This window comes from Camarhynchus parvulus, chromosome Z (assembly GCF_901933205.1).
Source record: "Camarhynchus parvulus chromosome Z, STF_HiC, whole genome shotgun sequence".
Taxonomy (NCBI): Eukaryota; Metazoa; Chordata; class Aves; order Passeriformes; family Thraupidae; genus Camarhynchus; species Camarhynchus parvulus.
The window spans coordinates 59,672,133-59,686,950 of NC_044601.1; positions in this window are offsets into that span (position 1 = coordinate 59,672,133).

Here is a 14,818-nt window from a genome sequence, read left to right on the forward strand (position 1 = left end):
TGGCTTTTTACTTGGATTTATTTCTAAATGCACTTCTTGCCCTCCAGGTCAAATGCCTCTATCAGCTGTGCAGCTGGACAAAAGGGCAAAAGAACGGAACCAAGTAATCATCAGAAAAAACCCTTTATTTTCTGTTTAGCAGTAGACTTCAGGTAACCTGAAATATTTTCGTGGTTTTATTTGCTCTTGGCTGGGAAAACAATCTGGTTTCATTTAATTTTGATCTGAATCTGCTTCTCTGTCTTCAGATATTTTCAGGCCACTTAATTAATCACTAATGAACAAAATACATTAACTGGGCCGTATATTGCAAGATGATTTAATTCTACTCTTTCATTAAAGGTTAAAATCCAAATTCTTCAGAGGAAAGAGAATCTGCTTTTTTTTTTTTTGATGACAGATTGTGCATGGAGCCCCAGTAGTATGAAAACTTAGCTCACTAAATTCCTTTACACTTTTCCCCAGGATTATAGCTTCTTTATATGCTTGGGTTGCTTGGCTGGATCTTTTATCTGTTCTTCACATCAGTGGCTTCCAGTCTTCCTCTCTTACTCTTTCATGTTTTTCTCTCTTCATCTTGTGAGACCTTTTCTTTGTAGTATTAAAGCCATAGATACAAATTGTTTTTCTGAAAGACTCATCAAGTTTTGATTGATTCCCGAATACCAGGAGTAAATTGCAAATTATTTCCCCCGCCATTCCAGCAGGTTCCTTCAGCACAGAGATGGGGCTTGCATTCAGTGTAAGATGTAATTCATGGCAGAAAGAGGACACTTTGGGAAAGTTTAGGGACATGGCTAGTGTACAGGTTTGCTGTACTCTAACAACCCCTTGGGCTATTGCAACAAGAAGGCAAAACCCTGCAGTGCAGCTCTGCCCCTGCCCAAGGTGAGAGGAGATGGTGATTTACTGATGCAGCTGATCCTTCTGCTGCCCTACAGAGCTCCAGCACACCTGGAGCTCTATCTCACTGGGACCACGAGCAACTGTGGAATCAGCCTCTGGAGGACTGGCTGCCAAATTATTCAAAGAGCATTGTACAAAGTACATTTCTGATAAAGTATTTACATACTAGTTTAAAGTGTTTTCATGTAACCCATACTTCCTCCTATTCAGTTCTGGTTAATTTACCCTGTCCACATCCACAGTGAGTAAGAGTGTCCAGAGGCAGTGTGATTACATCTGTTTTATCAATACGCACCATTCTGTAGAAATGGGAGCAGCAATTAAAATTAAATTATGCTGCTTTTCCCCTTTGAAATCATTGATGAAAAAATAATCTACAAATATTATCTTAACCTTTTGCTAGTATCGCTGTGAACCCTTGGTTTAAGGTCTCTTTATTTAACTGTTTAAAAGAGGAAATGATAACAAATGTTTCAAGGAACATTGTTCCCAAAGACGTAGGAACTCTGTCTCCAAGCAAAATACTTCACCACTTCTTGTTTACAAGAGGTATTTTCTGATCTTTTCTGGTCTGAAAAGTTTCAAAATCTATGTTAAAATAAAGGAGAAGCAGAGAAGCACCTCTGTGGAACTCACAAATAAAATCCTTCATTTGCATTGTAGCTGGATTGATACAGTGATGCAAGGAAAGATTTGAAAAGTACCCAACAGGGAATTTTTTCATAGGATTACTCTCTGGAGTACATAAGCACAGGGGAAGTTAGTAACACCTAGCTAAGTTAAACTGTGGCTATGTTAGAGCCTTCTCTTGAGAAATACTAGCTGATGTTTCTAATAGAGATTTTTGAAATTGAATTGAAATAAGTAATTTAATGGTGCAAAATGTTTGGGATATTGTTAACTAAATTAACTTCTTTAATTAGGGGGGAAACCCTTACACATATTATGAACTGATTTTTGCACAGTGCTGACTGTTATTTTTATCCACATTCTCCCCATGAATCTGATGGAGCTGAGTGGAGTAACATGGCATGTGAGAGGAATCATCACTTTAATTTGATTTACTTATCAAGGCACATATAGGAACCTGCAGATTTGAGAGATTTTGAACACAAATCTTTAGTTTTAGAAATGGTACTACTGCAGTCACAGGAGAAGCAAGTACCCCATGGGCTTTCCTGTCCTAAGGAGTTCATGCTAAAAGAGCTCAGTACTTCTAGAAGGGATAGAGCTTTTGAAATCTCTAAGTATTACCAGTTGAAACAATTTTTAGGATTTATGTTGCTGACGTGGAGAACGTAACCTGGCCTGCAAAATTCAGTTGCTGCCTCAGATTTCTGCAGCTGTCCTGGACAGTTGCTGAATCAGGTCTCTTATGGGATTTCTCTGTTGAATAATTACTGACCATTGGACAGAAAGACCCTTCTTTAGTTATTTTCTTCTTTGCAATGGTAAGAGAATTCACTCTAGCAGCTAGTTTGAAGAAATCTTGAGAGGGAGGCAGGAGGAAAACTTTTAAAGAGGGTGATATTTAGCATTTTTAAAGGCAAAGAAAACATGCCAGCCAAACTTCTGACCACTCATAGTCAGCATTAAACACAAAACTAAGGAACATAAATTTGTTTTGGGTTTCACTTATTCCCTTTTAAAATACTGTAGAGTAATTAAGGTCTCAATTAACTTGAAACAAGATTTCATTTTTATGTCTGGATGTGGATATTGGATTAATATAAAAGAAGTTCTATTGCTGTAGCTGGAAAAAGAAACCAGGGAGGCTGATTCTTTCTGATGAGGGATATTATTATTTTTTTGATAGTGAGAAATATATGCACTACTCAAGAGAATAATATTAATGAGAAAGAACTCAGATTTTCCAAGGATCTTTAATTTCATTGCATTTACCCTATGTTCTGCAGTGGTTAGATGGTTTAAAGAAAGTTGAGAAAAATCTCATCACGTAAAGCCTTCCCAGAGGAGGAATTTCTTCCAGTCTGTATAAATTAGTGATTTTTTTTCTGTCCTGAAGCAAAGGATTCATACATAAACATAAGCTACAATTCCTATTTGAATTCATGCAGTTATCTGTCTGTGAAAAGACAGCATTTTCTGTGATGCGTTTCCAGAATATTTCTGTCAGATACTCCTGTGCCTTGGGTATTTTTAAAAAGCAAATTAAACCCCATTTTATATTGAATCTGTGAAAATGGGATGTGGCACAATTAAAAAATGGGCTCTCTGGACATTCTTTTCTGTGCTAAAACACCACAGTGGGTCTTGGTGAAAGTTGCATGGTACGGTGCACACCTAACATGAAGAATAACTAAAGGAAAGTTGCAGGCTGTGCAAACCTCTTACAGCTTTCATGAGAGAGGCACTTGAACACTGCAACAACCACAGCAAGAAGCCACAAGAGTAACTCTGTCCCATGGCACATCTTCCACAAGATTTGGAGCTTCCACAAGAGTACATGGACATGAGGAAATGCATGTTGATTTTTCCCAGTGCCTTGTGTTGTAAAAAAAAAAACTGTCTAGCCATTCCAGGAGGAATTTTGGAGGTGATTGTTTCTCACATAATTTTACAGTTTTAAAATATTTCTCACTTTCATGTAAGTAGAAGGAAGATGATAGTCAGGACAGCAAGTCATGCAACAGAAACCTGACCCTGATGGTGCTGCCCTTAATCAAGCTGAAGTGCAAATCATTTCTCATAGAAATTATTTCCTGTCTGCTGGATGTATTCCCACAGCACTAATAGAGAGCTGGTATATTGCTGTAATTGAAAAACCTTATGTGTCTAGAAGGCTAGCTTTGTATAAATGCAACACAGAACATTTGCTATCAGATAGCAGAAAATACAGAAGTTAATCCAAACAGGTCTGTGTGGCTTTCAGCTTAAAAAAAAAGTTTCATAAATGGAAAAACTAACACATGCTGGTTGCCCTGTGAATTATGCTATGTTACCCTTTTAACAACCCTGACTCTCTGACCCTTTCACAAAATCACTTTTTACTCTCTCATATTTACCTGGAAGCATCTTGTCATTCATTCTAATGTCACCTCATTTATATTCCTCAGTATTTCCTCTCTGTCTCACCTTCCCTAATTTCTACTTATGTGGAGTTTAATGCTAGTTTAACTCCACATATAAATACCCAAGTATATATCATATGCATGGAGTACATATTTAGTGGAACTATATACAGGCATTATTTATGGTTCACAGATATCAATGTATAGCTGTTTATCAGACTTTCTGTGTATACATCCATGAAACTTAAAATGCAATCTATAGCAATTAAGCAGACTTGTCTGTCTGTAGGCATACTGATCTAAATCAACCCTAAACCAAACTATTAAGAACAAAAAATCCTACCTACTTCTCATGCAGGGATTTACAGAGCATTGATCAAAAGCTATTACTCTATTGTGAACGAAAAACTCCATGTCTCAGGTAATGCAAACCGGACAACATATTTGTATATTTGCAAGCATCCTTTTTCATTAAAAGATCTGAATAGAAAAATTGAAGGGGTTTATGCTATGTCAAAAGGGGACTTCTGCAAAGTGTCTGTGCTCAAGAAAATAATCAAGCCACCACTTTTGACATTTCTGAGGTTGCTGAGAATAGTAAAATGCTTATTCTGTTCTTCCCTCTGATTTTGGTGCTTAATAACCTATTTCTGAGAGCTGTAAGGCCATGGTCCCTGAGTTTAGACACTGTGATTAGTACAGCAGCCTCAGGCTCCCCTGTGCCTGAGCACAACCTTTCATTTCATGGGCAATCTGACTTAGACTTAATGCATTCACGGATGCACAATGCTGGAAGCAGACACAGGCCTTGAAAAAGATCCAAATATATTAATCTTTACTTCTGGTAGCACAAGAGATCTCCAAACCCAGACACACAATAAGCCGTCTGTATACATTTGCCTGTTTTAGTTTCCTCATGCTTAAGCATTCTTTTGGGTTAAGTTACTCTTCTAAGGAGTTTAGCATTTTCTTCTTCCTACTATACTTTGACTGTTGCTCCAAAGCACAGAGTTGAAACAAGCTCTTCCCTAAACTTTTCAAGTGTCCACTAGTGAAAAAGAGCAGTTTTTAAAGACTTACTTTACCATGACAAGATATCTAACTTTAATTTATCTGTCTTGAGGCTCTCAGCAATGAAGTACTTTGTCCTGAGCAACAGTTCTCTGCAATGCTATTTGGATGCACAATCATAAAAAACTTTAACATATTATCTTCCATTCTTATCCCTGTAATGAGTCCAAAATTCTTTCTTGGCATTACTGCTGAGGTATAACCTAGCAGGAAGGTAAAGGACAGCAGCAAAAGGAGTCAAGCCCCACCCCTAAAATAGATGTTGCAAGCTGACCAAGTAATGTGCATATGAAAATCTCATTTCACATGGACATTTTCAGTGACCTTTCTTGCTACACTATTGCAGGAGTGATATTCTGCAATAACTGTGTCCACGTGGCCAGCTGTTTCCTACTTAATTTCTATAACAATGGCATAAAGACAGCAGGGGCCTATTCTGGGCAGGAATCCTGTGCTGTTTTTCCAGATGGTGAGCTAGCTGTTTGTGTTCTGGATCCTCTCCTGCAGCGTGTTGTGACTGCACTGCAGAGCCAGCTGGAATCAACCAGAACTGCAGGACTTGTGGTCAAGCTACACATTTGCACTGATTCATCTTCTTTTGGTGAATGAAAGCACTTTCAAGCTGCCATCAGGGAACTCTTCCTTCTGCCATGGCCCTAGGAGCCTCTCAAACAAAAGAGCTGAATGGATTTTTGTGTGGAAAACACACAGGATTCTGACAGGTCATTTAGCAGCTCAGATAAGGTGATGATATCAGGAGGAAGATGGGAATACTAAGCAGAAATAAACAGTTTCTGAAATAAATTAATTTTCTGAACACAGGTAAAAGATTGAACATGCTGGGGAACTGTATTGTACTGCAGATCTGTAATGCTGAGTGGGGACAATAACAATACAAGAACTGTGATGGTTTCTGTTCTTTGGATCTCTGCCATGTCAATCTTAAGAAATGTCAAAAGCACAGCAGAATGAACCATAAAACATAAAAGGCATGGAAGATTCCTGGTGTAATTACTGTTTTTTCCATGTGATTTTTATGTCTTAATAGCACCTGTGTACCTGTACTTTGCCTGCTGCAAAACACTCCAAAGAAATGTAGTTAAACAGAAATTTCTCTATAGGTTTTGATGACCTGCTTGCTCAGTATGGTGGCTTCTCCAACACCACAGTCACAAACCCATAAACAGAAAAGAGGCATTGCTCCAAAATTCAAAGGGGATACTTGCAGCGTTTAAATTGTTGCTACTGTTTTGGAAAAAAACCCTGCCATTCCCCTTGCTCTTAAACAAGAGTTTGCACAGAAAGATGTATTCGTTCTTCCTGGGAAACTACAGATTGACAGTGGAGACAGTGTATTTAAGAGTTGGAGCAGGAAAAGAGTGCTTAAGCGACTGATTGTGAACACTACCTCCCTTGTAAGTGCCTGCTTGCTTGCTTCAGATTGATGTGAAAAAAGGAGACCATATTTAATGGAGTCAAAGAACAAGAGGTGTTCCCAGATGACAACTGGCAATGACAACAAATTCAGAGAGCATTTGTGTTCCTGCATGGAACATCAAAATAAAGTTTATTCATCAGATGCATCATATGCATGGGAATTATGCTTTTATGGAAAATAGAATGATTTTTCACAGAACAGCATAGGTTAAATATATTGCTTTGGCAGTGGAGATCACTGTAATTCACAATACATTACTTTGCTGATGTGTGTGAGGATCAATGCTTTTATCAGCCACTCACGTGCTTTGCCTTACAAGAATCAAATCAGATATTAACAATGTTCTTATCAATCAAACATTGTATCAGTGGACATAACCACTGAAAAAGAGTAAAGATCTGGGGAGGGTCCAACTTTCTACCTGTTTCTTGATGAGTTCAGCAGCATACTGTAAACTTAACTTTCAAGCAGGTCATGTACCATCCCCAGAAGCTCTGTCTGCCACTAAGGGAGCTGGAGATACACAGAGGGAGGTGCTGCATAGAAAATCTCCCTTTTGAGCAGGCAGCATTCTCAACACCTCATGTTTCTGGCTGGATCGTTTCATTGCCTGAGATTGCTGTGGTCTCAGAGAAACCAGCTGTAGTAAGTACACTTGTGCAAAATCATTTGGCTTTTCATCAGCTTCAAGAGCTTTCTCTGGTTGCCTCTGCCCTGTGGGCACTACTGTAGTGCAGGTAAATGCTCTCTCATATAAGAGTTCTGCTGCTCAAAGCCATCACATAGATTCTTGACTTTATTTCTTTCCTCCTGAATAAGGTATCCTCTGTTTTCACTTTCTGCTGTGATTTTGATAGATTTCTGGCCTATCTTCTTTTTTCCATCTCACTAGGCTAATAGTTCACAGATAATAACTGAGCTCACCTTGGGTGTCTTGGCATTTTGTTTGTATTGGTTGTAGAAAATGGTTAAAAGAAGGAAAGGCCCTGTCTCTGGGTGTCAAAATTTCCTTGCTTAGGCTGAATTTTCTCCAGGCCAAAATATGAATCTTCCTACTAGGAACCACATACTGTTAGTGGCTGTCTGAAGTAATGGTCTGGACAAAAGGGCAACAGCATCTGGCTTTACAGTGTGAAGTGGGACATATTTAGCTATCAAACCATGAAGCAGACTTGAGTGTGAGGCAAGGGGAGGGTGGATTGTGTGGGGACAGGTTTGTAACTATGTCTGCATGTCTGCAGGCAGCCCTTACATTTTTGGGTATTAATATTTGGATTTAACATTAGTACAAGACTCTTCGCAATACAAAGAAGATTGAAGAAATGTGCAAGAATGATGAATCAAGTAAACTCCTCTAAAATTGTGCTGGAAGGGAAATGCCTGTTTTTGTGCTCTTGCTGTGCAGTTCTGCCATGCTGTCTGTCTTGTGCACTGAAAGACAGAGTTGGTCTGGCTCTTCAGAAGGCTAAAGATACACTCATTCTGCTCAGGTTTCTACACAGATGTCGTAAACATTTGAGGGAGTCACTGCATCAACAAGAAGTCCTGGCTTTCAAGAGAAGCTGCATATGATTAATAACTAGGCCATACCTCATTAGTCACTTTATCACTGTCTTCCACAATCCTGGATGAGGGAACAGCCATGCATAGAAGAGTAGAAGAATCATTGGGATGCACAGAGCACCAACCAGAGAGAGCAGAGAATGGAAAACTCTGGAAGACAGATACATACATGCAAAGATTAGTCAGCAAATAATAGTCAGCAAAACACAAGGAACTGGAACCTTTATCTGTGTTGTCAGAAAAAGTCACACCAACTGGCAAGTAAATTCTCAAAGAAAAATGGCAGAAAGAGTAAACCTGGCAAATGGTCTGATGCAGGCATGCCCATGGATACTGATGGAAATTTCCCACTACCAAACTATGAACCAGGCAAAAATTTATCTTAGCATTTAATAAGTTACTTGTCCAATTTATGTGCGTAAACACTGCACAAAGTGGAGCTCAGGTTCACAGGCTTTTGAAGATGCATGCAATTATGCTCACCAATCAGGTGTGAAAAATTCAATTGTAGATATTTGCATATAGCCCTGTGTAAGTAATTGATTTTTCAGTTGGCTAGGCCAAGCTTTCTCTTTGATTTCACTTGAGCACCCAGAGGAGATACAGACTCCTCATTAACATGGAAAGAAGAAATATTTCTTAGTCTTTGTACTTCAAAGACTCCTATAAATAATCCAGACTATATCTTGATACAGTTAGAGTAGGAGGTAAGGTTTAGCTAGTCATCTAAGATTCTGTTTCTCTCTATTTTTAGATTTACAAATGTGCTTTTAATTTTTGAAAACTGTTGTGTTGTTGATGTTCAATGTGGCTTATTTGTGGAGAGATGTGAAAGATAGCAATTGTGGGTAGTCTTAGCTTTGGTATGTCCAGATGTGGTCCATTTTTTAAGAAAATTTTTCAAGAAAAAGTTCATTCATGTTTAGGTTAATATATCCACATCATTTTCTTCCTGGGCAAAAACAACTACAGAGATAAAATGATAAATGAGCTCATACACAGATTCCACATCACTGATGTCTCTTGCAATAATAACCCACAACCTCTGTTATGGAGATTTGTTACAACACAATGAAAGTGTGACAAGGCCTCAAAAAATCACACTTACATTTTTATTAAAACAGCACTGCCCAGGCTGGCAAATGTAAATGTCCAGATGTGCATCAGGAAAGAAAGTGAACAAGCATGCACTGTTCATTTTTAGCTATAAGGAAAACATTTTCATAAATAAGGTAGCAACAATTTCCAGATATGATCTCAATATCAAGGTCATGCTGGCTTTTGAGAAAAGGATCATGCTTGACTTCAGAGTAGATAAATCTTTGTGATTTGGTAAAAGATTTCACATGACCATTTCTTCCATTTTCAATTTGCTTCTATACAAAATAAAGCAGAAGAGTTTCACAGAAGGGTTTTGAATTGAGGCTTGTAGGTAGTTGACAAGGGTGGGAATTTTGCAGCCTGAAATTTCCTTAATAATCATGTTGAGCAGAGTTTTGGGAGATGCACTATGGGAATCCAAGGCTCTTGCTGAGTGCAAGGCAGGATTAAGTGCTTTCCAGTCCCAGCACTGTGCCCGTGACTCAGCTCAGCTGCAGTTTCTAGGGTATGTCTGGGCATGGAGCTCACTTCAACATCAAAACCTTGTTGTGTCTAGAGATTTTACCTGGGATTAAGTCAAATCCACACTTGCATGGCATTTAAATCTAATAAATTATGAGCTCATTGTAGATTCACAGATGCCAAGGAAAGGATTCCTTTGAACCTCAACCTTTACACCTGAGTAACAGGATAGTGAGGTTGTGATCATCTGATTTATATACCATTAAAACAAATGTACCACTGAGTTCAGTGAGCTGATATAATTTTAGCAACTACATAAAAATTTTATTGCTTTTTATTGCAAAATTTTCATGGAAAATATGCTCATTGATGAAGAGATCTTGAATTTCAAGTATAGTTTACTGAGTATGGGCCCGGGACAGCCCTAGCATTATCTGGAGTTAATCTAGGCATGGATTGCTGGTGTGAAAAAATGACCATAACCCCATAGGTTATGCTTCCATGCTGTAGGAACAAAAATTCCTTTTGGAAGTAATGCCAGCCAGTCAGATTTCCAATGTTCTTGGAATTTTGCTTCATGTTGACCTCATGTGAAGCATGAAAGGACGAGGATCACTTATGCCACCAACCAAAGGACCCAGAGGACCTGTTACCTCATTTTCACTGCATCCAGTAAAGATTTATAATGCTATATGTATGAGGCTTTTGAATTTATAGTGTGCTGAAAGCAAATTCAGACATTAATTTAAATATATGAAGATTCAGCTGTGCAATTTAGTGAGATGTATCCGTCATGGACAGATACCTATCTGTTGAAAAACAAATGAACCCTTGGATTTTTTTTTTGGCTTCACTCCACATTGGGGTTTTCTCCAAAGTGGCCTGTGGATATTGGTGCCTGCTATTTCTCTGTTTTCTTTTAAATGAATGTATGTTCTGATGCACATAGCATAAAAGTCAAATTTTCATGCAAGGCATGTGTTTCTAGGCATAGTCTGGGGTTTGGAAATACTTTGGGGTGGAAGGGAGGCTATTCCATGGCATGCTGCCACATCTCTTTTGATTAGGAAGCTCACAGCTGGATAACTTCTGAAAACAGGAAGGTATGACAGCAAAACTTTATTTCTATTAAATAGATCCTATGTAAACACAGGAATTCCACTGTCATCCCCGCTCCTTGTCCTCAGCAGGTTTTGCAAGGACAGACTGGCTGGGTGACAGGTCTGGTGGCCCTATGCTGGCCACAGGTCACTGAGAGCAGGTTTCTGACCTAGCTCAGCTGGCAGCTGAAAGAAATTCTCTGAAAAGTTACAACACAGCCAGTCTTAGCAGAATTTACTATTCATCTGTGGATCTAGTGATTTTTTTAGATTTTCATGGGGACCTAGAGGAAAGCTTTCAAGGCCGGGATTATGTTACACACAAAATGTCTGCCACCTCCCCTTACTGCCTGGGGTTTGACAGACAACAAAATGACTGCCCTGTCCTCCCACGGTGCATGATAAGAAAAAGTGGAGTGCAGCGCAGGAGAACAAGGGAGGAGGCAGCAGGGAGGAGACAGCAGGGAGGAGACAGCAGGGTGAGAGCTGGAAGGTGTTATGGACGGGAGTGGGGCACTGAGGCTGGGCTGGCAGTGCGTGAGGGAAGGCCGCCCCTCCTGTGGGTGGCTGTTCAAGGCTAAATTTTAACCTTAGAAGCCAGTGGGCACTTTGGAAGTACCATCCCCCTTAATTTCAACTGAACAGCCCTAAGAGTAGATTTAGAGTATCAACAGTGATTTTTGATGTGTGCTTCTGTTTGTTGGGCGCCTGGCTGAGGTCAATGAGCGGTGCCATTTTAAATGCTGGCAGATGCTGACTAGCAAAGTGCGACTCTTCTGAATTACTTTTGGTGTCTTTCAAACATTATAAAAAAAATTCAGTTGCATCTTTGGAATTGAAAAGAGGTATATTCTTTCTTACTTTCTGGTGGAAGAAATCAGCTGTCTCAGATGTGTGCCCTCTCTTCTCGCAGGGCAGTGACAACTGTTTTGGTGAAGGAATTTGGAAGGCTGAGGACGCAGGGAACTGCTGCAGGTGAGGGGAGGTGGAATGTGGCTTGAGAACGACTGGAAGGAGCCATGGGAAGCTGCAAGTGGGGGTAGTGTTCCCACCAAACCCAAGGGGCATTAAGGAAAGGTGAGCTCAGCTCCTGACCTGCAGGCACTGAGGAGAAAAGGGACCACTCCCAGGTAGCTTAGGCTGAGGGGATGTGCAGTGGGGTATGGAGGGAGAAGTTTATTCAGTACAGAGGGTGAAAGACACATATTTTTATAAATTATTAGATGGAAAGGCTTTCTGCTTGCAAAACAGCATGCAAGGCAGTGGAGAACAACCAGTTATCTTTCTCCCACCATAGTTCCCCAGTCTATTTAGAGTTTAGTTCTGTGTTCGGCAGCATCATGAGCACTACAATTAAACTCAAATTGACCTAGATACTACTAACTACCCAGTGCACATGTAAAAATCACTGATCTAATGTATTGACAGAAAGCAAGCTAGAGAAAAGATGCAGTGATTATTTGATTAAATACAGGAGGGGAAAATTTTTGCAATCATAATGGTCTTAGCTGGTATCAATTTGCTCTATTTATAGCTCAATTTCCTCTAAAATTCTCAATGAAGTTTAAAGTGAAGTATGAAGGATTACTAAACATATCTGTTAAATAAACAAACCAAAACTTTGACATGCAATTTCTTAGAAGGCTGGTAAAATTAATTTGAATTTAAATAATCTTCTCCCAAATCACTATAAAACTCAATCTTACAGAGAAAAAGGGTGAATTTTGAATACTTGATGTTCATAAAACAGTGTTACCTCATTTAATTCTCATATGTAACTCACATTTTAACCACAGTGATGCTTTCAGTGTTTGTATATGTCCAGTGTATTGCAGTTTCAACAAATCCCTTAGGAAGTTTCAAATATTCAGGTGAAAATCAGGTAGAAGAAAATGAGAAACATATCTCAGAATTATTATTTAGGTTTTACTGTCTCTACACAAAAGTTTGTAATATTACTAGGAACTCTAGTTTCTTAATATTTTAATCCTGGTGCCTGCTGTTAACTGTCCGCTATGTAGTTCACAAATTACTGGTGTTAGACAAGGCTTGTCATTCCTTCCACAAACTCACCTGGGCTTTAATTACAGACAAGTCTGAAAATTTTCTGTATCTCCACCATTGTGGACCTCACACTTCTGATAAACTCTGAAAATTATCTTGTACTTATGAATTAAAAATCCATCCTCAAAGTTGCCCTTAATAGTCATACAATGTTTAAACATAGTGTGCAAACTGTGACTCCTTAGAACAATTACACAAATCAGCTGCCTATATTTCTTTATAAACAATACTGAGATTAATTAGTTGAAATGGCTTCCTTTGCTTCGCCTCTGATGTCATGAAAATGCTATTGCTAGCTCTTCCTTGGACAGAATAAACAAGCGTATCTGATATGCAAGCTAATATAATGTCCTTTATTTACATGATTCTAAATCCTGTTAGCTTTAAAACAATTTCGAATTTAGGAGAGAGCCAAAAAGGGGAATAACAAAGGAGAGAAGTGACCTCAGCAATTCCATGCTGACGTATCTTCAGCCTTAGAACTGCCATGGGAAGGTTGTGTTATCAGTTGGCTTGGGAATCCTGAGTGCTGTCTCTACCACTCTGCCCATAGCAGGACATAAACAACTACTAATTGTTTCAGGAGTTCGTATCTTTTACCTGTATCTCATTAAGCTTTCTGTGTAGGATGCATAGGGTTTCAGACATGCTGAACAGAATTAATCCTTTAAAAAGACCCAAACTGGGTTTTTAGAGCTTCATCTACTAAAGAATTTTGTATTCAATATCCAAGTACTAAAACATCCCTGAGTCTTTTTTCAGTGGCTGCACATCATTTTGGACAAGTTAATTTATGCATGTAAAAGAGAAATCTAACCTCTTTCAAAAATGGTGATCATATTCCCAATGAAAATATTGCTGTGTGATACAAAAATGCCATGAAACATCAGCCAATTGGTGCTGTATTTGCAAGGGAGTGCCACCCAAGCTTAAGCTCAGGCTGGTTACCTAAGCGCTTTACTAGTTTATTCTGAAAGGTGTAGGTGTTCATGTTTCCTCGTGACATCTACTCAAGAATGAACATATATTGTGAAAGATGAGCATTTAGCACACTTTTTCTTTTTAAACATATCTTTTCAGCTACATCCCACACTTCATTGTGGTATTTTCTAAGCACCAACTCTTCAAGATTACAAATTAAGAACCAGGATGGAAGCCAGATCCACCCTGGCTCAAGAGAATGAATGGTGGAACTCCTAGTTTTTACAATGGAACTGAGTTTTCAGCCTAGCCTTTGTCATGGAAGAACTCACAAAGAAGTGGCTAGGGCTTCTTCTTGTAAGATGCTGGGTTTGCCTCAAGAGTAATTGATTGAGATCAGGGCTTTGCGTACACCCAAACATTTTATTTTTCTCAAATTTAAGTACTTATATTTGAGTTTACAGAATAACCCAAATTTTATAAGGCTAGCAAATTGAAATTTTGCTCAAAGATACCCATACAGGCTAATATTTGTTTAGAGCTGATCTACTGTAGCTTAACTCAGAGTGATCTTTCATTTTCAGCTGCCCAAAAGTGCCTAACAAACAACATGCCCAAGGTATACCCAAACCTTCTGTCATCATAACAGTCAACAGAGAAGAGCAGCAGTATGGCAAACATTTTACAAGTATACCAATATATATATATTTTTGATTTCAGGAACTTCAAAAATCATCCTGTCCCCAAAGGCAATTTCCCTAGTGCAGTGCATAATCTATGAATGAGGCTGAGCCAATACCCCCAGTTCTGAATTCAGCCCATTACAGAGAATCTTCTGGCCTAAATCCCATGCCCTAGATGTAATAATCTGATTTTTTGCAGCCCCCTCAGGAGGTTTGCCTGCGTGCATGCATTCTGTACCACACACATGGTAAGTTATGCTGGGTCTTCTACAGAGCGATGTGTTCTTGTTCAGAAGGTCTGGTCATTTTTCAGGGAAATGATAGTAACACTCAGACTCTGCCTGCCTCACTTACCAGGGATGGAAACCACTGTTTTTGTTAATGCATTCCTTTTCTTCAGTGAACATGTGATTTATGGCATAAGTCATGGTATATGCAGGATTAACTTTGCTTAAATCAGTGACATTCATTCCATGA